The sequence below is a fragment of the Cetorhinus maximus genome, chromosome 2 (assembly GCF_964194155.1).
Source record: "Cetorhinus maximus chromosome 2, sCetMax3.hap1.1, whole genome shotgun sequence".
Taxonomy (NCBI): domain Eukaryota; kingdom Metazoa; phylum Chordata; class Chondrichthyes; order Lamniformes; family Cetorhinidae; genus Cetorhinus; species Cetorhinus maximus.
In genome coordinates this window covers 192,012,644-192,038,578 of record NC_135880.1, presented here as the reverse complement: position 1 = coordinate 192,038,578, position 25,935 = coordinate 192,012,644, and positions in this window count along the sequence as shown.

Here is a 25,935-nt window from a genome sequence, read left to right as displayed (position 1 = left end):
TATTTCATCTGTTGTGGTTGGAACGAAGAAACTTGCTGTCACGACAAAGGACAACTGGATTGAGGTGTCTGAGGAGGTCAACGGCAAGAGTGTGAAGTCAAGAACCTATACCCAGGGCTGGAAAAATCTCAATGACCTTAGTCAATCAGGAAAGGTCAATAAAGGTCCTTCTTCAATGATCGCATTCTGTGCCCCTCCATCCAGGGAGAGGGGAGAGGCTATAGGTGGATATGAACATTAGGGTGAAAATTTTAAAATCACGGCATTGCTAGATAGGGTGTCAGAGTAGGTTGAAGAGCAAGGAATGATATGTGAATGGGACTTGATGTGAGTCAGGCTACAGGCAGCAGAATAGGAGGTTGGCCAGGGGATCATTAGAATTGGCAAGTCTGGAGATAATGAAGTCATGGATGAGAGTTTCAGCAGCAGATGAACTCATGGAGGACAGAGATGAATGATACTACAGAGGTGGAAATGGACGATCTTGGTGATGGAGAGCAATTTGGGTTGGGAGCTCATCTCAGGGTTGCATAGAGTGCCAAGGTTGTAAACAGCCTGGTTCAGACTGAGACAGTGGCCAGGGAGAGGGCTGGATTCGAAGGTCAGAGAACAGGCTTTGTGGTAGGAGCCACTACATTCACACATCCTTACCGGCCACCCTTAACATTGTCCTGCCCACAGCACATTATGGAGAGATCCAGGACCAGTGGAGGACCTCCAGATTATGTAGCCTTGACCCCAGTGGTGACAAGTGGAGCCTGTAACACTTTCAGCATTGGCGATGGCAAGGATGACAGATCTGCAGATCAGGGTGACTGATTTAAAGACCCCTCCCCACTCCATCTCCCACAACAAACTGCCTCTTCAACTGACCACAACTCCTTAACCATCCAGGTCAATTTTTTACAAGCCCGTTTAGATTTCCGAACCACCAATACTATATTTTCACCCTTTTTTTGTCCCTCCGGAGCCGTCACATAAAGAGCACAATCCCCTGCCCACAGAGGTGGGACTTATCCAGTCTACGGATCCTTGGCCACATCCTACATACATTCCAGAGACTGGCACATCGGGCAGGTGTGCCCGTCAGAGAGGTGAGCTGGCACCTGGTGATTCTCGCAGCACAAGTGAGTAGGAGCAGAAAGGACAGCCGAGGCGAATATGCACTCGAGGACGTGGCCCTCTGCTCAGCAGGGTAGAAATGTACAGCTTTGGGAGCAGCCGTGGGAAGGAGAATACTGGCGGCACAGGAGCAAACATGTGAGATATTGGCAGTCCTGACAGGCACACCAGGTGGTAGATGTCAAGGGGCTGACAGGAGCTGTTGAAAGAACCTTGCTGAGGTGCTCACTGCACCTTGTTGATTGTACAGCCACAGTGTGCAGTTGGCTAGGGGGAATGACAGGGAATTTATTAAAATTGATGGAACAAACAATTTTACTTACAAATTAGGAAGATCAAACTTTTTGACCTTTCTGAACCTAAAAAAAGAAATGAAATATTAAAATAAGAATGTCAAACACTGACAAGTTACATGGATGGAGGTAATTCCTCTGTTACATTAAACAACACTAATAAATAGGCTACATGCTCCTGGTTACCTATCTGCTCAGTGCCTCACTCCACTATGTTATGATGGACACAGCCCTTAATATACATGATCCAAAAATATTACTTGAGCTATTCAAAGCGCAGGCTTTCAAACTGGGGATCAGGGTCCCAACTGGTGGTCAATGAAGTGGTGTCAAGCGGATCCAATTTCTATACACGTGGAGCCAGTTATACTGATTGTTATGAGATTGGAGAGTGTAGAATTCCACATTTGATATTTAGCTGTCTTTACTAGTTCAATAATATACTGGGGGTTATTCCAACCCAACCTGACTACCAAGGAACTGGTGCCTTTAGAGCGTCCACTTCTCTTGAAAACTGCCTGACTTTAAAACAGAAAATCACCATCAAGCGGATTGATTTTAATTTACTCCCATTAGCTCTTCTGTGATATTCTGATACAATTGCAGCTAAATTATTTCACCAGATGAGCATGATGACAGTTGCTTCAAATGTCTAATTTTATGCATCATAGGTTTTTGGAGTATGGCTTTTAGTTTGGGGATTAAAATTTTAAAGGTTGGACAAATGAAAACTCTTGCTTTGGAGGCTGGCAGACAAACCTAGGGTAATTACAAATCAAAGGGTGGCCCATGTTTATTTATTAGGGTCATAATGGGATGTGTTGGAAACAACAATGGATGACGTCTCTGAACTTCTTGATGGAGACAGGATGGCTACATCTGTCTCAATAAGGGGCTTAAAGTATTCCTATGGTTTCCCAGAACAAAGGTAATGATTGAGAGTTGGAGATAATTAGTTTAAATATCTTTCTGGAACATCCCACATTGCTGAGGAAATAGGTTATGTGGGGAATTTTTAATGAATCGTTTTCAACTTGAGATGTGCAGGGCCTAACAGGGTTCACAGATTGTGATTTAGCAGCACCAAACTGAGAACAGGCAGGATATCCACCCTTCTGGGCAGGAAGTAGTTTGGGAGGTGGGGATGTTGGTGGGGGAGAGAGAGAATTATAGAGTTAAATAGTATCAAACAGAGTGTAATACAAAGGACAAAGAACAAGACTGTTCATATTTAGTGTGACCATAATTCTCACCACTTTGACTTGAGTGGGTAATTACTAAAGGCTGGAAGTGAAACCAGGGTTAATCTTGAATCATTGCTCATTATCAGACAACAGAATTCTATAGTTCCAAGGTCAACTTCATGAAAGAAAAGTTTCCTAATTTTCAATTATTAAAAACGTATAGAAATTCCTTAAATGTACGTTCAACCAGTGCTATTGCTATTTCCGCTCAACAGCAGAAATGGAAATGTTCATAGGTGAAGACACATTTGTAAAGACTTACCCAAGGAAAGCGTTCCAGTGAAAGGACAAGAAGAATATGATCAGCATGACACATACAATGTGAAAAGGAGGTATAATCTTTTTCCAATCTATAAACAAAGGGAGAAAAAAAATACTTTGTACAACTGCACACTCTTCCATATTACATTCCTTACAGTTAAAGTCACACAATGAGCAGCAAAACCCATATATCAACCATTGCAACGCCATCGTGTGTGATGACACATTTCCTTAAACATTGAATATAATGTGCCTACAACATATCACATTGATTGCAGTGGGAAGGAATTTGGAAGTGAAATGAAAGCAGGAGATCTGATTCAATTCTGAGTATATTGAGATTCAAAGAAGAGTCTTCAGATCTCATCAATCATGGGGAGGCAATGGTGTGGTGGTATTGTCACTGGACTAGTAATCCAAAAACCCAGGGTAATGCTCTGGGGACCCGGGTTCAATAAAAATCTGGCCTTAAAAGTCTAATGGTGACCTTGAAACCACTGTTGATTTAGATTGTTGTAAACACCCATCTGGTTTACTAATGCCCTTTAGGGAAGGGAATGTGCCATCCTTACCTGGTCTGGCCTACATATGACTCCAGGCCAACAACAATGTGGTTGACTCCTAAGTGCCCTATGAAATGGCCTAACAAGCCACTAAGTTATGTCAATCCGCTAAAAGCCTAAAAGGATTGGAACCAGACGGACCACCCGGCATTGACCTAGGCACCGGAAGCAACAATGGCAAATTTGGCTCTGTTGATGCTGCAAAGCCCTCCTTACAAACACCTGTGGCCTCATAGCAAAACTGGGAGAGCTATCTCACAGACTAGTCAAGCAACAGCCTGACATAGTCAAAAACAAAAACAGAATTACCTGGAAAAACTCAGTAGGTCTGGCAGCATCAGCGGAGAAGAAAAGAGTTGACGTTTCGAGTCCTCATGACCCTTCAACAGGTCATGAGGATTCGAAACGTCAACTCTTTTCTTCTCCGCCGATGCTGCCAGACCTGCTGAGTTTTTCCAGGTAATTCTGTTTTTGTTTTGGATTTCCAGCATCCGCAGTAGTTTTTTGTTTTTAGCCTGACATAGTCATCCTCACGAAATCATACCTTACAGGCTCTTTGCTATTCTACTGCCGAGTACGCCTGCCCTGCATGGGAAAGATCTACTCATGCTAAGAAGATGGATGCCGTTCTGAATGCAAGCTGCCGACTTATCACAGGTTGTTTAAAACCAACAAACACCAACAGCCTACATATCCTGACGGGTATCACTCCCCCTGATATAAGAAGAACGGTAGCCAGCAAGAAAGAGCGACTCTGTCAAACATCAGATGAGAGGCACCCTCTACATGGTCATACACCTACACCCAGCAGACTAAAGTCAAGGAAGAGCTTCATGAACAGTGTTGTTCCATTACAATCAACCCCATTTAAAGCCCGCATCGCCTTGTGGAAAGACCGGCTCGCCAGTCTCGAACAACCCCCAGCGATGGAAATTCTATCGGATGAAAGCCTTCCCCCAGGAGCTAATTGCAACTGGGAAACCTGGAAGTGCCTTAACAGACTTAGGACTGGTGTAGGTCGTTCAAAGGTGTCACTAAGTAAATGGGGATATACAACCTGCCTGACAACTTGTGTATGTGGAACTGAGCCACAGACTATGCAACATCTCCTGCAATGCCTATCGCTAGGGGAACCCTGCATTGTTGCAGATCTTGCCGAATTCAACAACAAGGTGCAAAAATGTGTCCAGTTCGGGCTGGGACATGTATAGACTGTCCGTGGACACGATAAGAAGAAGACCTTACAGGCAATGTCCCTGACACCACCATCACTATACCTGGGTATGCAGAGGTGGGGACACGGTGGTATACAGTTGGGAGGGAGTTGCCCTGGGAGTCCTCAACATCAGCTCCGGACCCCGTGAAGTCTCATGGCATCAGGCCAAACATGGGCAAGGAAACATCCTTCTGATTACCACATACCACCCTCCCTCAGCTGATGAATCAATACTCCTCCATGTTGAACCCCATTTGGAGGAAGAATTGAGGGTGGCAAGGGTGCACAACATACTCTGGGTGGGGGAACTTCAATGTCCATCTTCAAGTGTGGCTTGGTAGCACCATTACAGACCGAGCTGGCCGAGTCCTAAAGTAAATAGATGCTACACTGGGTCTGCGGCAGGTCTCCTTAACTGAGCAGGTTATTGCTAAGCAAATGCTGCGTGATAGCACTGTTAATGGCCCCATTCCATCACTTTACTGATGATGGAGAGTAGACTGATGGGGCGGTAATTAGCTGGGTTGGATTTGTCCTGCTCTTTGTGTACAGGGCATACGTGAAAATTTTTAACGTTGTCAGATAGATGCCAGGTGTACAGGGAAACTATTGGAGAAATTTCTGAAGGAGAGTATCTATCTCCACTTGGAGAGGCAAGGTTTAATCAGGGATAGTCAGCATGGCTTTTTCAGAGGGAGGTCATGCTTAACAAATTTGATTGAATTTTTTGAGGAGGTGACCAGCTGTGTAGGTGAGGGTAGTGCAGTTGATGTAGTTTATATGAATTTCAACAAAGCCTTTGACAAGGTCGCACATGGGAGGCTTTTAAAGAAGGCAAATGCACATGGGATACAGGGTAATTTGATAAGGTGGATTCAAAATTGGCTTAATTGTAGGAGGCAGAGGGTGATGACAGAAGGATGCTTTAGTGACTGGAAGCCAGTGTCTAGTGGCGTACCACAGGGATCTGTACTGGGTCCCCTATTATTTGTCATTTATATAAACAACATAGATAACTATGTGGGGGGTAGGATTAGTAAGTTTGCGGATGACACAAAGATTGGCCGGGTGGTTAACAATGAGGTTGAATGTCTTGGGCTACAGGAAGATATAGACGGGATGGTCAAATGGGCAGATAAGTGGCAGATGGAATTTAACCCTGAAAAGTGTGAGGTGATACACTTTGGAAGGAGTAATTTGACAGGGAAGTATTCAATGAATGGCATGACACTAGGAAGTTCTGAGGAACAAAGGGACCTTGGCGTGTGTGTCCATAGATCTCTGAAGGCAGAGGGGCATGTTAGTGGGGTGGTGAAAAAGGCATATGGGACACTTGCCTTTATCAATCAAGGCATAGATTATAAAAGTAGGGAGGTCATGTTGGAGTTGTATAGAACCTTGGTGAGGCCACAGCTGGAGTACTGTGTGAAGTTTTGGTCGCCACATTATAGGAAGGGTGCAGAGGAGATTCACCAGGATGTTGCACTGGAGGGGGTGCAGAGGAGATTCACCAGGATGTTGCCTGGGATGAAACATTTAAGTTATGATGAGAGGTTGGATAGACTTGGATTGTTTTCATTGGAGCAGAGAAGACTGAGGGGCGACCTGATCGAGGTGTACAAGATTATGAGGGGCATGGACAGGGTGGACAGGAGTAGCTGTTCCCCTTAGTTGAAGGGTCAGTCACAAGGGGGCATAAGTTCAAGGTGAGGGGCCGTAGGTTTAGGGGGGGATGTGAGGAAAAACGTTTTTGCCCAGAGGGTGGTGACGGTCTGGAATGTGCTGCCTGGGAGGGTGGTGGAGGCGGGTTGCCTCACATCCTTTAAAAAGTACCTGGATGAGCACTTGGCACGTCATAACATTCAAGGCTATGGGCCAAGTGCTGGTAAATGGGATTAGGTAGTCAAGTGTTTCTCACATGTCAGTGCAGACTCGATGGGCCGAAGGGCCTCTTCTGCACTGTGATTCTGTGATTCTGTTTCTGATTCTGAGTCAAGAGAAATGGTGATGGAGTGGAGCTGAGTGTCTCCGGCAAACATGTGCAACTAACCCTGGGATTTTGAATGATGTCGCCAATATGCAGCAAGCAGATGAGAAATAGGAGATAGACTAGGATAGATCCATGGGGCACCCTGAGGTAACAGTACAAGAGGAAGAGATTATATTGAAGGTGATTCTCTGGTTATGATTGGATAGATAAGAATTCAAAGAGTGAGTACAGTCCCACTCAAGTGCATGATAGTGGAGAGGCACTGGAACAAAATTTCATCATCAACCATGACAAAGGCTGTGGATATGTCAAGAAATAATGAAGGCTTGTAAGAAAGGTACTGTAATAATCGTGGGCAATTTTAAACTTCACATAAATTGGACAAATCAAAGATAACCTGGAGGATGAGCTCATCGAGTGTATTCAGGACAGTGCCTGAGAACAATGTCTTATGGGGAAAGGTTGAGTAGGTTGGGCCTATATTCATTGGAGATTAGAAGAATGAGAGATGATCTTATTGCAACATGTAAGATTCTGAGGGACTTGACAGGGTGGTTGAGGCAGAATTTCTTCTCTCAGGGGGTCATTAATCTTTGGAATTCTCTTCCCCAGGGAGCAGTGGAGGCTGGGTCATTGAAAATATTCAAGGGTGAGTGAGACAGATTTTTGATTTACAAGGGAGTCAAAGATTATGGGGTAGGGGGGAATGGGGGAGGGCATGGGGGCAGGCAGGAAAACGGAGTTAAGGTCACAATCAGATCTACCATGATCTTATTGAATGGTTGAGCAGGTTTGAGTGGCAGGATGGCCTACTTCAGCTCCTATTTCTTATGATCTTATGGGCCCAAAACTTCTGATCAGGGTTGGAACCCCTGTGATGCTGATCTGACAGAAAACGACCTCCTTGAACTGCATATGTTGAAAAAGGCTCCGGCTTCCGATTCACGATGCAGAAGAAGTCCCTCAGTGTACAAATCATCACAAAGAGAGTGAAGAGATTCTGCGCAGAAGACATGTCCCCTTTTTATGGCACTAGCTGCCGCAAGGTAAGTTTAAATGTCCGGCGTGAATGCTAGTGAATGGGTGAATGGGTAGGTGTGTCAGGTCAATGAGTAAGTGCGTAGGGAGGGTGAGCTAAATGGGCAGGGAGGGTGAGGTAAGTGTGTAGGGTGGCAAGGTAGCAGATGAATAGGGTGGCAGGTGGGTGAGGTGGCAGGTGCTAAGTTGGCAGGTGGGTAGGGTAGCAGCTGGGTAGGTTGGTAGGGTGGAAAGTGAGTATGGTAGCAGGTGGGTGGGGTGGCAGGTGGATTAGGTGGGGGAGCTGGGTAGGTGGGTAGTCGATTGCGTTGCAAGGGGTTGTCAGGTCAGGGGGCTGTCAGGTCAGAGGCTAGTCAGGATGGATCAGGGGTAGCTAGATGGGGGTGGGTGGGGTATGGGTGGTATTGGGTGGTTAGGAGGGTAGTTAGGAGTGGTGAGGGCTAGTCCCATTGTGTCAGTGGGGGGAATCAAGGATTAGTGGCTGGAGTTTTGGGGTTGGGGAGGGTAGTCAGGTGACTAAGGCTAAGCAGGTTGTGTTGGTGGGGGGGGGAGAGTCGAGGGTCATGGGGGAGTCAGGGGGTTGGGGTGTAGCCAGGGGTGTTGAATGGCTAGTTGGGAGTGTTAGTTGCATAATTACCCAGGAGTTAGACTAGGGTTTTTTTTGTCCAACATTTCCTGCATATCCATCCACTAAGTTGAAACTGTCTGAAGTCTCCAAATCTAACTCCAAGACAGAGACTTTTTTGGAAGATCCCAGGGAGCAGGGGAATTGCCCATCGAAAGTTCAAGCTTCTTGGGTAATTCCCACAGAATCAGTGCGTTGGGACTTCCATGGGGTCCCAATCCGCATTTTGGGTTGTACATCCGATCTCCAATGATCCTGAGGCCCAGAGATCTGGACCTTGATCTTCTGAGGGTGAGGACAGCAGGCCACAGTCAACAAGGATGTCATTGGTGACAGTACACGGCACAGAAATTAGAACCACTCATTTTTAAATTTAAACATCATTCCTCAAAAGTGGGTGAATGCCCCTTATCATGGGTAATTCATGTGAACATGTCTTAACGTTAGACTGAATGCATTGATCTCCAATTATCAAGAAACTGAAGAGACACCAAACAAGGTTCAAAACATTGACCAAAAATAAGCCAAAATCCTGATTAGTGATTAGGTGAAGCCAGCTAGTGATTTAAAAAAAACATTGTTTGTGGAAGAGAGGAAAGGCTGAAGAAGGTGAAGAGTTCCACCATTTTGAGGTCCTGGAAAAAAATCGGTTAGAATAGTAGCCACTTTTTGTTGTTCCATTTTGAGTATTACTCTATCTGAAAGTTCAGTCTATGGGTGGAATTATCCCAGAAGTGTGGCAGAGGGTGTGAAAAAAGACGTTTTACCCTGTGGCCGCAATGGTAGGTTATTTGCGCTGTATTGTCCCCTTCCTGCCACATTAATTGTGCAGCCACAGGAAGCACACCGTCTGGCTGGCGGGAGGCTTCCAATTTGCACGCCACGCTGTTACCTCACCACTTCCTCATGCTGGGCACTATATTTAAACTGTAGGCGCATGCATAGATCTCAATGCTTGCAGCTAGGACTGCTCCGGTGAAGACATGGCTCCAAAAGCCAAGAAGAGTGCAGCACCCCCCCTGATTCAGTAAAGCATCCCTGGGACACCTTCTGGATGCCGTGGAGGCCCGCCGTGATGTCCTCTACCCCCACTCTGGCCACAGGAGGACCATCAGTCTCACCACTCTGGCTTGGGTGGTGGTGACGGAGTTGGTCAGTGCCAATGCTGCACACAAGAGGTTGGCCATCGAGTGCAGAAAGTGGATGAATGATGTCATCCATGCCGCCAGGGTAAGTCAACCATCTCATCACGCTAAACTCACACACTCACAAGCCCATCACACATTCACTGGCATCTCACTCATTGCCAGCTCAAGGGACATCACCACCCATTGTCTCACACACGCACTCTCATATGTCCATCTGGCCTCATCTCCTCTGGAGACTGCCTCCTCAGCCCTCACCCTCTTGAGGCCATTGCACAGATCAACATGTGCCCCCACACACAACATGGGAGACCCCTCCTTCCCCAGTGCAGCCCTCGCCCTGCAGCCTCCTTGCCTGAGACCACTTCTCCCCATTCCCCAAGCATACCCTAGCCCTGCAGCTGTTGAAAAGCCACCTCCACCTTACAGCTGTTCTGGTAGGTAGAGACCTGCCCATGAGCCCCGCTAAAATTTGTGGTGCTGCCTGCGAGGCCTGGCGCTGATGACTGCGAGTGCTGCCCGAAGCAAGGTAGGCAAACAAACCTTGAAGTCCTGAGCAAAGTGCAGCTCACCAGGTGCACATCACTTGTGTACAGTTGTGAAACACGTCGGCGTGGACACTGATTCCGGCAAGCAGCGCCTATAATGAGATGCTAAAGTATTGAAAGTTCCTGATGTGCAATGGCGGGAAAATGGCCGCCATTGATGGGTGGAGTGGATGATTACAATCTGGTTTCACAACGGCCTAAAACCAATTTTTGGCCCTCTCACCGCTTTTTACCCGCTCACTCCCGCCATGATGCCCTCGCCAACGGGACTGGAAGATTCTGCCCTATGTGTTCATCACTCTGTCTGAGGAACCAACTGACCTCCTGAATTTGCCTTTTTTATATTTTGGAAATATGGCCCCTTGTCCTATTCTCAATGTATTTTTATGGGACTTCTGGTTTGAATTAATTATCTTCTATGTCTCTGGAAGATCTCTCAGTCCCCTCCTTTTGAAGCTGAAAAATTGAATTATCATCAGCGTCAACCATAATTTTCAGCATTCCACTGGCTTTGATTATTGTTTCTTAACAATGGTTAGATATGCTGAATCTACTAATATTTTTGTTTTTTTCTGGTTCTTGGAACACACTTTCCATTTATCCTTCCTCGGCACTGCAATGAAAACTTTCCTACATTAAATCTCATCTGCTTTTCATACACCTGCATATAAACTCAGTGCAGCCCATTTTGCATTTTCTCAGTTGCCTTTTCAGATTCACTTTCGTATCATCTGCAAACATGACCAGCACTGGGTCCTTGAATCTAAGATGTCAATGTAAATGTAATCAATACTGACACCCAATGTCTAAGAAGCCCTGCTCAACACTTCCTCCGTTCTGACATAATTCTTTTAATCCTGTTTTTACAAGTCCGACAGTCTCTTAACTTTCCCCATGATTTTTCGCCGAATCCTCACAGCTTTGGGCTTAAAACTAACTTTCATGTGGAACTTAATCAATGCCTTTTGGAAGTTTGGTGCACTTTGTTATGGGATTTTCCACATCCCGCTGAGGATGTTGCTTACTCAGAGTGTTGGGTTTAGGTGATTTTTACGGTTTGTCTCCATTAATCATTCTGTAATATTCTTCTTAAACTGTAATGTCAAGGCTGCATTGCAAAACATGATGGTCAGCTTTGCTGAAAAATATCGATTTGTCACTGTTGGAATATTTGTGTGTTCACACCAAGAAAGAGGAAGTTATGCAGGTGGAAGAGGGTCATGTGCTGACACATGCAGTTTAAGCGGAGGTTGCAGTTTATAACATATTATATGATTATGAGAGATAGAACTAATTAAATGTTATATGTACTAATGTATTGAAGTTGGTTGTAGTTATAACATGCTTTATTATGACATAATTCATAAGATTTTACACCGTTAAAACATTTGTGTAAGAACAATGGAAAAGATAAGATGGAGACTTTAGTACTTGCAGAAAATAAAAGATAAGAAGAATGTTGAAACTTCAGATTTGCAGAAGCTGAGCCATTAACGTGAATCTGAGAACGTTTAGAAAAACAGAAACTACCTGCAAATGCCTATGTGTTGGGCATAGGGAGTCCATGGACTACCAATGACCTCAACATTATCCAATCATATTGGCCAGGATAAACTATGACCTTCTATGACAAGGTGAGGGTCTCTCAATGGGGATAAAAGGGTTTTGAGCAAGAGAGGTAGGAGGAATGTGAAGAAGAATTTCTTTTACCCAGCTAGTGGTAATGACCTGGAACTCACTGCTCACGTGAATGGTAGATGCAGAAACGATGAATGATTTCAGAGGGAAATTGGATGGGCAATTGAAGGGGAAAAATCTTTCAGGGCTATTGCAATCTAGAGGGGGAGTGGAATTTGGTTAAGTGCTCCATGGGGACCCAGCATGGATTTTGTGGGCCAAATGGCCTTATTCTGTGCCGAAAAAGAATCTGTGATGAGGAGAGCATTGGACTGTCTAAGAAGCTGTCTTCTCAGTGAGAGGTTAGATTCTGTCGACCCTTTCAGCTGCATATAAAGGATCATCCAGCAGTAGTTCGAGGAAGCGCAATACAGTTCTCCCTCATGTCCTGGCCAATATTTATCCTCCAATCAAAATCAGTAAAATGGATTCTCTGGTCATTATCACATTGTTGTTTGTAGAAATTGGTGTGCAAATGGACAGTGGCATCTCCTATTTATAACAGTGGGTTCAATTCAGAAAATACTTCATTGGCTGTGAAGCACGTTGTGATACCCTAACGCCATGATAGGCTCTATATAAATGTAGGTTCTATCTTTGTTTCTCCATAACAATGGTCACCCAGCCCTATCTCATCGCTGTAAAATAGCAACAGGCTCCATATGTGCCACCATGGTTACCCATGAATTAAAGTTCAGAATTTCAATTACTAGACAAACGAATGGGACACAAAAATCAGAGGCTGAGGTGCATAAGAAAACCTTCTTACCTGCTGGGCACTTCATCCTTATTGGTCAGCCAGGCAATAACAGGATTCTCACTTCTTGGACTTAGGGCTTGACAGGAGATTTCACCTGTAAATGAAGAAAGGGTTTTTTCATTCAAAAATGTTGCTTACCACAGCAATTCAACTTTACAAATTATAGAGACAGTGAGTAATAGAGTCATTTACAGCACAGAAAGAGAACCCTCAGCCCATCGACTCCATGCTGGCACTCTGCAGAGCAATCCAGTCAGACCCAATCCCCACTTGGTTCCCGTCTCCCTGCAGATTTATTTCCTTCAAGCAGCATCTAATTTCTTTCTGAAATCATTGATTGTTTCCATCTCCATCATGGGCAACAAGTTCCCGGTCATTACCACTCGCTGAGTAAGAAAGTTCCTCTGCAAGTTCCCCCTGCATCTCTTGCCCAAAATCTGAAACTTATGTCCCCTAGTCCTTGAACTGTCAGCTGATAGGAACAGTTTTTCCTTTTCTACCTTATCCAAACCTATCATAACCCTCAACACCTCCAGCAAATATCCCTTCAAATCTCCTTTGCTCTAAGGAGAACAACCCCAGCTTTTCTAAGCTGACCTTGTAACTAAAACCTGTCAACTGTGGAATCATTCTGGTAAATCTCTTCTGCACTCTCTGAAGGACCCACACATCCTTCCTAAAGTGTGGTGACCAGAACTGGATGCAATGCTCTAGTTGTGGCCTAAGCAGAGCTTTATGAAGGCTCGGTATAACTTGACTGTTTTTGTACTCAATGCCTCTATTTATGAAGCCCAAGATGCCATTTGCTTAACTAATCACTCTCTCGATATGTCCAGCCACCTTCAAAATTCAACGTACATGCACCCCAGGTCCCTCTGTCCCTGCACACTTTTTAGAACTGTGCCATTAAGTCTATGTTGCTTTTCCCTGTTCCTGCTACCAAGTTACATCATCTCACACATCTCTATACAGTATTAAATTCTATCTGCCACTTGTTTGCCCATTCTGCTAGCCTATCTATGTCATCTTGCAGGTGATGCGTATCTTCCTCATTCCTCCACTCCTCCAAGTTTGGTATCATCGGAAAATTTTGAAGTTTCACTCTGTATTCCAAGATCCACATAATTTACATATAGCAAAAAAAACACCAGTCCTAGCACTGCACCCTTGGGGAATGCCACTATCTACCATCCTCCAGTCTGGAAAATAACCATTTACCTCCACTTGCTGTTTTCTGACCTTAAATCAATTTTTATTCAATTGGATTCTGATCATGCTATTCCATGAGCATCAATTTTTTTAACCAGCTTTTTATGTGGTATGTTGTGCAATGTTTTGCTGAAATCCATAGAGACAACATTCACTGCATTCCCTTCATCAACCTTTTCTAATACGTCATCAAAGCAATTCAATTAGATTAGTCAAGCACAATCTGCCTTTTACAAATCCATGTTGGTTCTCCTTAATTAACTCAAACCTCTCCAAGCACCATTGATTTTTTCCCTGACTATTGCCTCTAGAGCCTTACCCACCACTGATATTAAACTGACCGGCCTGTAATTGCTAGCCCTATTCTTGCATTCCTACTTGAATAAGGATGGAACATTTGCCATCCTCCAATCCTTTGGCACCTCTCCCATATCTAGGGAATATTGGAACTCTATGACAAGCCCTTCCATTATATTTATCCCTACTTCCTTCAGCACCCTGGGACATAAACCATCCTGACCAGGTGGCTAAGTATACCCAACCTTTCCTGTACCTCTTCCCTCTCAATTTTCACCCTCTTCACTGCTTCCGCAATTTACGCTTCTGCCAATATTTCATCAGATTCCTCCTTCTTAGTAAACATCAATACAAAATATTTATTACATACTCTAGCATTGTCTTTTGCTTCTAAGCATATATGAATAGGTGACATTTGCGCCAGACAAGTGCCAGATGTGATGGAATCTGTGGGTGAAGCTGGTATTTTTTTGAGACAGATCCTCAGAGACTGAAAACAGAAGTTGTACAGGCAATTGGGAAAGGAAACTGACCCTCCCAGTTGCTCAGGAAACTGAGACTGAAACTGGAAACCACAACTTCTGGTTGGAACTATATAAAAGGAGAGAGAGCGATCAAAGGTCAATGGTTGGTGAGTCTAGTGGTGCAGCGCAGGCAGGCTGAAGAAGACGTAGGTTAGATCCAGGAGCTGAGAATAAGCAAAGGTATAGTTGCTGCAGCTGTTTCTGTTACTTGAAGATAACATTGGGGGATCTATACCACCTGGACCATCATAAGCAGAATTGAAGAGGTTCAGCACATGCATGCCATTTTTGATGAAGACCGTGCCATACTGTTATCGGCTGTGGAGCAAGTAAATCCTTGAAGAGGAGCTGAAATTCTTCATGAGCAAGACAGGATTCTTAAGGACTTTGTGACAGAGATCATGACATATATGATGAGCAGACTGCTGAGCCAACTCATAAGATCTGTCTTAAATGTATCTGCCATTTAGTGAATAATTTATAGTTTATAATTGATGACAAATTGCTTGTTAATTAACGTTTAACCTGTTGACTTTGGGTTTCAGAGTATAGGAGTTTATCTAAGACACTATTGAGTGTTTGCTTTGTTTGACTCTGGTGCAGCAAAAATTATTTTCTTTTAAACTGTGGAATCTTGTAGCTTTATTCTTTCAGTAAGTAATCAGGATTTCAGATTTCTTTTTTTTTAAAATGTTAAATGTCTCGACCAAGATCATAATACAGGCAATGACTATTTGCAACAAGAGAGAATGTAACCATCTCTTCTTGACATTCAATGGCATTACCAACACTGAATTCCCCCACTAAAAATACGCTGAAGGTTATCATTGATCAGAAACTGAGCTGGACCAGCTATATAAATATTGTGGCTTCAAAAGCAGTTCAGAAACAGAAAATTCTGAGGTGATTAACTCACCTCCGGCCTCCCTGAAGCCTGTCCACCATCTACAAGGCCCACTCTCCACTGGTTGAAGTCATACCTAGCACAAAGGAAGATGGTTGTGGTTGTTGGAGGTCAGTCACCTCAGCTCCAGGACATCACTGCAGGAGTTCCTCAGGGTAGTGTCCTGGGCCCAACCATATTCAGCTGCTTCATCAATGACCTTCCTTCCATCATAAGGTCAGAAGTTCGTTGATGATTGCAAGATGTTCAGCACCATTCGTGGCTCCTCAGATACTGAAGTAGTCCATGTCCTAATGCAGCAAGACCTGGACAATATCCAGGCTCGGGCTGACAAGTGGCAAGTAACATTCACACCACACAAGTGTCAGGCAATGACCATCTCCAACAAGAGAGGGTCCAATCATTGCCCCTTGATGTTCAATGGTATTGCCATCACTGAATCCCCCACTATCAACATCTTGGGGGTTACCATTGACCAGAAACTGAACTGGACTAGCCATATAAATACTGTGGCTACAACAGCGGATCAGAGGCTAGGAATCATGCAACTAGTAACCCACCTCCTGACTCCCCAAAGCCTGTCCACCATCTACAAGGCACAAGTCAGGAGTGTGATGGAATACTCCCCACTTGCCTGGATGAGTGCAGCTCCCACAACACTCAAGAAGCTTGACACCATCCAGGACAAAGCAGCCCACTTGATTGGCACTACATCCACAAAATTCACTCCCTCCACCACGGTCACACAGTAGCAGCAGTGTTTACCATCTACAAGGTGCACTGCAGGAATTCATCAAGGCTCCTTCGACAGCATCTTCCAAACCGACGACCACCACCAAGAAGGACAAGGGCAGCAGATAGATGGGAACACCACCTGGAAGTTCCGGTGGGAGCAGTGTGTACCATCTACAAGATGCACTGTAGCAATTCACTAAGCCTCTTTCAAAAGCACTTTCCAAATCCATGACATTTACCGCTTGGGAGGAAGGGCAGCACAAGCATGGGAACACCACCACCTGCATGTTCCTCTCCAAGACACTCACCATTCTGACTTGGAAATATCTCGCTCTTCCTTCACTGTCACTGGGTCAAAACCCTGGAAATCCCTTCCTAACAGTACTGTGGGTGTACCTACACCACATAGACTGCAGCGGTTCAAGAAGGCAGCTCACCACCACCTTCTCAACGGCAGTTAAGGATGGGCAATATATGCTAGCCTACCAGCGATGCCCATATTGTATGAATGAATTGTTATGACCCACCCCCAGATGAGGTTCCCCAAAGTTGTTTATCCAGGCGAGACCCCTCAATTTGTCACCGTCTGGCTAGGACATCCCACCTCCCCCTACCCCCCCACAAATGTTATGCCCCAGATGAGGAGAGATGAACTGGCTCCCTGTCTTTATTCAGCACCCCGCCACTCCCCTGTCCTCGGCCCGCGTCTCCCCCTCATCACTGTTGGCCGCAACAAGATTTGATCTAAAAAGGATCCCTTTCATGGATACCTTTATCCCAGACCCAATCATTCTGGTTCAGAAGGAGCCAATTTGATTCGACTTTCTTGAGTTAAAGGTAAGAGAAAGTTTATTAACTACGAAAGGCAAGAAAGGATAAAACACATGCATATACGGTCACACAGATTTAAAGTAAGAATTTAGCTTAAAGTAAGTGATGTTTTCAAAAAAAAAGTATGTGGAACAGTCCTTGACTCAGGGGGAGTAGGTGACTGAGTTTTGCGGCCCTTGCGATTTGAGATTCCAAAAATGACTTCGGTAGGCGAATAGTCGATTTTTAGGTTCCAGTAGTGTTGACTTCAGTAGACAAATAGTCGGTTTCGAGAATCCAGTAGAGTTGACTCCGGTAGACGAATAGTCAGTTTTGAGGTTCCACTAGAGTTGAATTCGTAGAGAGGAAGAGAGATCAGTATACCTGCAAAATGGCGATTTGCAGGGGTACTGTTTGTGGCTGTAACTTCTAAGCCAAGCTTCCAGCACTTGCTCTCTCTCAGAGCACCCACCAACAGACAGACACCGAGCTTTCCAGCTCACTGTTAATCCCTCCTTTGTATATTCTAAGTGAATTCACAAATCTGTCTGGGCATTGCTCACAGGGTTTCTTGATGAGATGATACTCATCTCCCATTATGTCCCATTGTCTCTACTGGAGGGAGCAATTAGTTTCTGGATGTCTTTAGAAGAATTTTGTCCAGCAACATGGTGGGGTTCCATCATCTCTTAGGGTGTCACCCTGCAGTATTCCAGCCAATGGCTTGTGTGCAGTTTAAAAACTCAGGTCATATTTTTAAAGTCCAATATTTCCGGATGTAATTCAATGTTTCTTTACTTCTTTATCAAGACACTTCCCCTCCACCCTGGAATGAAATGAGATTCATTCTCATTTCATGACAAAAATGGAAAAAACTTATAAAAAAACAAAACACTCTCATACGCACATTCATTCTTTTAGCAATGGTCAATTGATGTTCTCCAGTTCTAACTGGGCTCCTTTAAGTTTGACAGGGCATCTGCAACCACAGTTGATTTCTGAAGAATATGGGTGATTTTTAAGAGGTACAGTTGGAGGGACAAACTTCAACGGAATAACCTGGCATTCTGGGTCTTTAACTTTTCCACAAAAGTTAATGGATTGTGGTTGATATAGACTGTGGTCTCTCTGTACCCATTTCAGACATATATTTCAAAGTGTCTGAGGGCCAGTAATAAACCGAGGGTCCTCTTCTCTACTGTGGATGCTTGTTGAGGTTTTTAGGGAAGTACCCAATTGGCTTCTCTATTCTGGATTCGTCCTCCTGTAGGAGAACAACCCCTACCCCATTGTCACTCACATCAATGGCTACTTTAAATGCCTGATTAAAGTCCGGGGCTGTGAGCACAGCCTCGCCTGTTAAAATGGTCTTCAGCTTTTCGAAAACCTTGGTATTTCTGGTGGAATTGGGGAATCTTAAAGTTTACCAGTACGAGAGGCTCTTTGAATTCAGGAGTTGGTGAGATATTTTAGAAATGGTGAGACTGCAAAATGGGCTTTGGCAATTGCTAAGACTTGTTTGGGAGTAGAAGAGATAACTCTGATTGGGTTGGAGAGAATAAGCAAAAGTAAGTTAACAGAGTTGACAGATAAGTTACAATTGGGGTTACCTGTGGGGGCTCGAAAATCTGATATAGTTAAAAGTAGAGCACAGCATCTGCAGTTGGAAGTGAAACCTGACACTAGTGGGTCACAGTTGGAGGTAGTGAAACTTCAGTTGCAAATGAAAAAGCTTGAATTTGAAGCATAGGAGAGAGAAATGGCTTTTAAAATGGAGAAGAAGGAAAGAGAAAGAGAAAGAGAAAGAGAATTCCAACTGAAAATGTTGGCAGTTAGAAAAGAGACTTCACTGAGCCCTTTTATCCCATCCGTGATGAGGTATATGCAAATGTCTCCTACCCGCCTGCCCGTTGCGCCCGTGCAACGACCCGAAGATCGCACGGGTCCCGAAAAATCACCGTCAATTGGTGCCTCAAGGGCCTTAAGTGGCCTGTTAATTAATGGCGGGTGCACAACGGAGATCATCGCGCACCCGCCCACCAAAATATTGTGATGGCGCGTGGTGACGTCGGGACACTCGCCCAACATCACCGCGCGTCATTTTGCGTCCCCGCATGCCAACGGGAAAATTCTCCCCTAGGAAAACACAGGAAAAGATACATAAGTTTTTTTTTGGCCAGGATTGCATAGGGATGTAGCCAAATTTGTAGAACCTGTCATATATGTTATAACAGGAAAAGCACAAGCAGTGATTAAGCCCGCACCTTAATTCCAATACCAGCATTTGAAGAACCTTTTACCATAATCATGATTGATTGTGTAGGACCCCTCCTTAAGACTAAAAGTGGAAATCAGTGTTTATTAACAATAATGGATATGTCTACTAGGTTTCCTGAAGTGGTACCTTTAAGAAATATTACAACTAAGAAGGTTGTGGAGGAATTAATTACATTTTTCACAAAATATGGTTTACCTAAGGAAATACAATCAGCTCAGGGGTCAAATTTTATATCACAGCAAGCGATGGTAGATGATGAGAAAGAGGCATGACTCTAGAATTGAAAGCAGATAAGAAGGCTAAAAATTCGCTGCTTTGCTTCTGGGGAGAAAGTATTAATTTTGTTGCCAGTACTAGCAGATTCATTAAATGCAAGATTTAGCGGGCCTTACAGGATTGAAAAGAAATTGAGTGAAGTAAGTTATTTAATAAATACTCCAGATAGAAGAAAGAAGCAGAGGGTGTATCATGTAAATATGCTTAAAAAGTACTTTGACAGGCAACAGGAACAGAAAGAAATGTTAGTGATGGTGGATGGTGAGAAAGAGGTGGAAGTGCATGACTCTAGAATTGATTTTCCTCTAATCAAATTGGATAATGATAATAAGTGGTTTCAGTTTTAAGTGCCCGCACCCACTGGTCAAAAGCAAGTTGCTTAAACCTTTCAAATTCCAGTACGTCTGGTCAGGCCGTTTCCTGAGGGTACGGAATCTCTGACGGCGCGTCTCCGCACTAACTGATACGCACTTAATTTAGCCATTTTACTGTCCCATAGTCAGTGACACTTTCCTCAGGCAGGAGGGAGTAAACCTCGTGAGCCTTTCCTGGAAGCTTACTCTGCAGTAATAGGGACGATTGTTGGACTGGCCACTTTAACTGCTCGGCTATAAAGAAGGCTTCCATCTCTGCTTCATCAAACCTAGGGATTAGGTGAGCAAACCGGGTTGCCTCAATCCTTAAATCTGAGCTAGTGGTGTCTTTAAGGGACCCAGCAGGATGCCTGCTCCTCAGTTCAGGCTGTTTTAGTTACAACTCCCTTCCCCTTTCTCTCTCCTGAAATTCCCACTCTTCCCTTCGTGCACTTTCCTGAAATTCCCTTTCCTTTTCTCTCTCCTGAAATTCTCATTCCCACTTCTCCAATTTTAATCTCTCTACTGCTATGCGATCCATTTCATCGTCCTCACTTTCCACCTCTAGACCATTGGCCGCCCTTTTTACAGTTTCAGTCTTTCCGGCTTTCAGCCAAAATTCTAATCCTAACCATCTCGCTGACTCTTTTAACTGTATGAAGGAAAGAACTTAATAACAAAAGTAACTGCTTCTGGCTCTGCTGGTAAGTTACTGGCATCAAAAGTGGATATTTTAATACTTCAGCAGTACAGACTCAAGAAAGTCGTTTTTCAGTTTCAAAGAAATTGATTCCAAAAGGACAATTTACTTTCCCTACTCTAATTTGTTTGTTTCGTCTCTGGGGAAACATATTCCAGACTCCGAGCCCCCAATTTGTTCAAATCCTGGATGAGTGCTCCAATTTGTTATGACCCAGCCCCAGGTTCCCCAAAGCTGTTGACCCAGACGAGACCCCTCAATTTGTCACCGTCTGGCTGGGACACCACCCCCCCACCCCCAACCTCCATTTGTTGTGCCCCAGGGGTGAGGAGGGATCAACTGGCTCCCTGTCTTTTAATCAGTACCTCGCCCCCTCTCCCTCTGCTGGTCGCAACAAGATTTAATCTAAAAAGGATCCCTTTCGTGGATACCATTTCCCCAGACCCAATCGTTCTGGTTTCGAAAGAGCCAATTTGATCAGACTTTCTTGAGTCAAGGGTAAGAGTAAGTTTAATAACCATTAAAGGAAAGTAAGGCTAAAACACATGCATATACGGTCATACATGTTAAAGGTAAGAATTTAGATTAAGGTAAGTGACTCGTGAGGAGTAGGTGATTGAGCGCTGTGGCCCTTGCAATTCGAGATTCCAGTAGTGTTGACTTCGATAGACGAATAGTCGATTCGAGGTTCCAGTAGTGTTGACTTTGGTAGATGAATCGTCAGTTTCGCGGTTTCAGCAGTGTTGACTTCAGTAGAGAGGAACAGAGATTGGGATACCTGCAAAATGGTGATTTGCAGGGGTACTGTTTGTGGCTGTTACATCTGGATCAAACTTCCAATGTTCGCTCTCACAGAACACCCACCAACAGACAGACACTGGGGCAGATTTTCAGTTCACTTTTAACCCCTTCTTTGTATATTCCAAGTGGGGAGCAAATTCACAAATCTGCCTGGGCATTGCTCACAGGGTTTCTTGATGAGATGATACTCATCTCCCATTATGTCCCATTGTCTCTGCCAGCGGAAGCAATTAGTTTCTGGATGTCTTTAGAAGTACCTTGTCTGGCAACAGGGTGAAGTTCCATTATCTCTTAGGGAGTAACCCTGCGGCATTCCAACCAGTGACTTGTGTGCATTTTAAAAACTCAGTTCTCATATTTAAAGTCCACTATTTCCAGACGCAAATTGGTGTTTTTTCCTTAATTGTCATTGCAGAATAAAAGATAAATCACCCTCCTTGTCTCTAATAGGACTCACGCCACCTCTTACTACCCACTTAACAACTTAACATTTACATGCCAGTGGAAGATTTTTGTGTTCCCTTTTATGTTAACTGCCATTCTATTCTCATATTCTCTCTTTTCCAGTCTCAATTGTCCTCTTCAGCTCCCCTCTCAGCCTATTGTATTTAACCTGGTCTACATTTGGAGAATTCAGCTGAAATGTAGCATATACCCTCTTTTTTTTGTTTCACTATAATCTCTACCTCCTCTGCCATCCGTGGATCCCGGTTTTTGGTTTGATTACATTTTGCTCCTGTTAGAATGTACCTGGCCTGCACCTGAAGCGTCTCTTCCTTAAAGATCACCCATTGTTCCGTTACAGCTTTTCCTGGCAGTCGTTGGTTCCATTTTACCCTGGCTACATATATATCTGAGTTTGGGATGCCCTGTGGTGCAGGTTCCTGTGATCAGCTGGCTGTAGAGTACTGCCTTTGGTATGTGGGAATCGTCCATGTGAACCATGTGAACGACCCAGTGAAGCTGAGCTCTGACAAGCCAACCTCAGAGCTTGCAAGCTGGATTCCCAATACATGGGAAAAAACAACCTTGGACAGACCCAAATGGAGAACAGTCAAGTGCCTTCAGGACAAGCGAGCATGGTGCAAAGCCAATGCCTCCATACATTCTTCCAACACTGACTCCATATGCAGAATTTGCAATTGACTATGCAAATTGAGACCTAGAATGTAAACCGCTTTTTTTTTTAGCAACAGGAGAATCCATTACCCTGGCTGGATCTCTTCTCATCCCGTTGAAATGAGCACTCATCCAATCTAGACGTACTACTTTATATTGTTCCTTGCTTTTCTCCATTGTTAATCTAAACCTTATGATGTGATGATCACTCTTGTCCAAATGCTCCCCCACAGACACTTGGTCCACATGGCCACCTTCATTCCCCAGCACCAGATCCAGCAATGCCTCCTTTCTAGTTGAACTGAGAGCATGGCTGATCAAGGAAGATCTCCTGAACACATTTCAGAAATTCCTCCCTCTGCTTACCATTTTCTTTAACATTATCCTACTGATATTTGGGGAACTAAAATCTCCTCTATCACCTATGACCCTATTAACATTGGGCATGACTACAAGCCAATAACCTGTTTTACAAATAATGCATTATTGAACAGCTTACATTTTTCATAGTATGATCAATCAATTTCCTTCAATTTTTTTGGATTGTGTAAATTTAATAAAGCTGCAATATGACTGCCTTGCTGGATAGTGATCTACTTTCAGGCTAACTTATTCCAAAGCTATCTGCCACAGAATTTTATGTCCCGCAGGCAGGGGCACACCGATCTGATCAGGCATAAATAGCATGCTATGGCATCTGGCGAGCGTCACCATGAACTCGCGCGATATTTCGATTGGCGGGTGTGCGCTAGAGTCGGCAGCACGCCCGCCGACAATTAAGAGGCTTATTAAGGCTATTAAAGTGTTAATTAAAAGACACTTTTCACTGCCTGTCTAACCTTACGGTTGACAGGCAGGCTAGTCGGCCAGGCGGCCTTTGCATTTTTCAGGAAGCCTCATCCACGAGCGGGATGAGGTTTCCGACATTAATTTAAAAAAAATGTTTTGACATAATTTTTATTATTTATATGCTCATGGGAGTGAGTCACACATGGGGACATTTTTTTCAGGTTTTCCAAATCTTTATTTTTTCATTTTAAAAGTCCTCAGCTTTCAGTGCACGCTCCCCCGCGCCCTTGCAAATTTCAGTGCTTGCCCTCCTCCTGCCCCCACCCCAGCAGCGCTGAGCTTTTCAGTGCGTGCTTCATGCTGGCTGGGCCGTTAATTGGCGGTCGGGGACCGATCGCGGGTGGTGCCTCATTCCCTGGCCGCTCCTGGGCCCGCCTGACGCGCCCGCCCGATGACCCGAAAATCCTGCAATTGGTCTTAACTTGCTGTGACTGGCTGCTTGGCCTGTCTCATCCATACAAACAGAGGAACGGGATGAGGCCATTTAGCTCCTCAAGCCTTCAGTGAGATAATGGCTGATCTGTAACCTAAATCCAGATACCCACTTGTGCTCCAAGACCCTTGATAGCTTTGGCTAAAAAAATAACTTCATCAATTTCATGTTTAAAATGAACCATTGATGCAGTGTCAATTGCCACTTGTGGAAGAGAATTCCAAACTTCTACCACCATTTGTGTGTCGTTTTCCTAACTTCACTCCTGAGAGATCTGGCCCCAATTTTTAGAATGTGTTCCCTTGTCATAACTACCCATCCAGCGGAAATAGTTTTTCTCTGGGTGGAATTTTAACTGTGGTGCACTGTTCCTGATGGCAGGACAGCGAGTGGGTGTTGCTTTTGCTCTTATACTTTTTGCTGGTTTTCAACGCTTCTAAATAAACTTTAAAGTGCACAGGAGACAAACTTGATCATGCAGTGTAGGGAGCTTTTCAGTGGCGAAACCTGCTGTAACCTCACAACGAGCTACACAAGGGCTTGCTGGACAAACAGAGATGGTCTGCATTACACCCAAAACCTTCCTGCCCAACCCTACTCCCATTAATCTGAGGACAGAATGGATGTTTCTCAATTTGAAATATCACCTGAAAATATTTCACGTTAAACTTGTTTCAAGTCATGCATGCACTATTGTTGCTTGTTGACATTAGCTGAGTCAGCAAGCTAAACTATATTGGCACACCTCATGGATGACACAGAATAATAGTTTCAGGGGGATTAGGGGCTCTCCTTTATTGTATAAGAAACAACGTTGCATTTTATCATTAACTCTTTATTGAATGAAGGTGTTAGTGTGCAGAGTGGCACTCACTACTCTGTGAGACATGTCGGAACGTGCAGGCTCAGCTGGCTCTCCTTCTATGCATTGGAAAAGAGATTGTCCAAACTCACTCTCAGTGGGGATAATTGAAATGTTGTAACTCTTTCGAGTTATCAACAGATCGCATGTAACTCTTTCGAGTACATTCACAGTTCTTGGTTTTCCGGGAGTGGGACATGAACCCACAACCTTCTGACTCAAAGGCGAGGGTGCTATGAACTGAGCCACAGCTGACACCTCACATGAACTCAAAGCCCTGTAAGGACCTCTGCCAGCCAACACCCTGAGGTGGACACAAATTTAGACAGTACTGACACCACCGTTTAGGCCTGTCATTTTTTTACCTCAACTGATTTTTCCTACTCAGGACCACAGGGAGAGAAATCATGGGCCCTGGTGCTTCTCCTGTTTCCAGGCCCCTTATCACCCTGGTTAACCTCTCACCAATGCGGCACATGGCACATTTTGCATCAGAAGTGTGTGCATGAGCCACAAACTCCATCTTGGAGCTTTAAGGGGCCTTGTAGCACCCAAAAATCTGATTTCATCCCCAGCATCTGGTCCTTTATGTTTGTGAATCTTGCTAAGTGCAAATTGGGTGTCAGGATTCCCTACATAACAACACTGACTATAAAACTACTTCACAGTAGCTGAGAGAGACACTTTAGTGAGGCTGTGAAAGGCACTCTGTAAACCAATTTGCAGACAAAGTGAAACCACTGAGGGAAGGGGTTGGGTCAGGAAGCTGGGGAAGGGCCCTACCATCAAGGGAGGAAGTCGGGAAGGACCTTGTGAGGGTAAGCTTGCTGTAGAGGAACTAGGTGCTTTACCTCATCTTGTGTTCCAGAGTCCAACCAGATCTGAAGAATGAAAAAAGCACTCACTGCCACAACACCCAACAGAAACAGAACAGTTCACTAGGCAAGCAAAAATAGAGGGATGAGGGAATTTAGTGCCAGATGCCTGTCTTCAGCCAACACCATTCACTCCATGTGATATCAAGGAATGAGTACAGTAAAGGCTATGGGCCCTGACAACAATTCAGCTGTACTACCAGTGCTCCAAAAGTAAAAAATATGTTTTTTAAAAATATCAAAAATTACTTTCTAGGAAATTGTCGTTTTTGTGGCACAGAACTTGAGTAATGCTGTAAAACGAAACATGTCTAAGCTTTTTGTTTTGCATTCACCTGGACACTTTGCGAGAATATCAGTATAAAGGAAATATGACAATTTATACCGTATGAGAGTGCTGATTGGTTGGCAAGTGGACTCTGATTGGT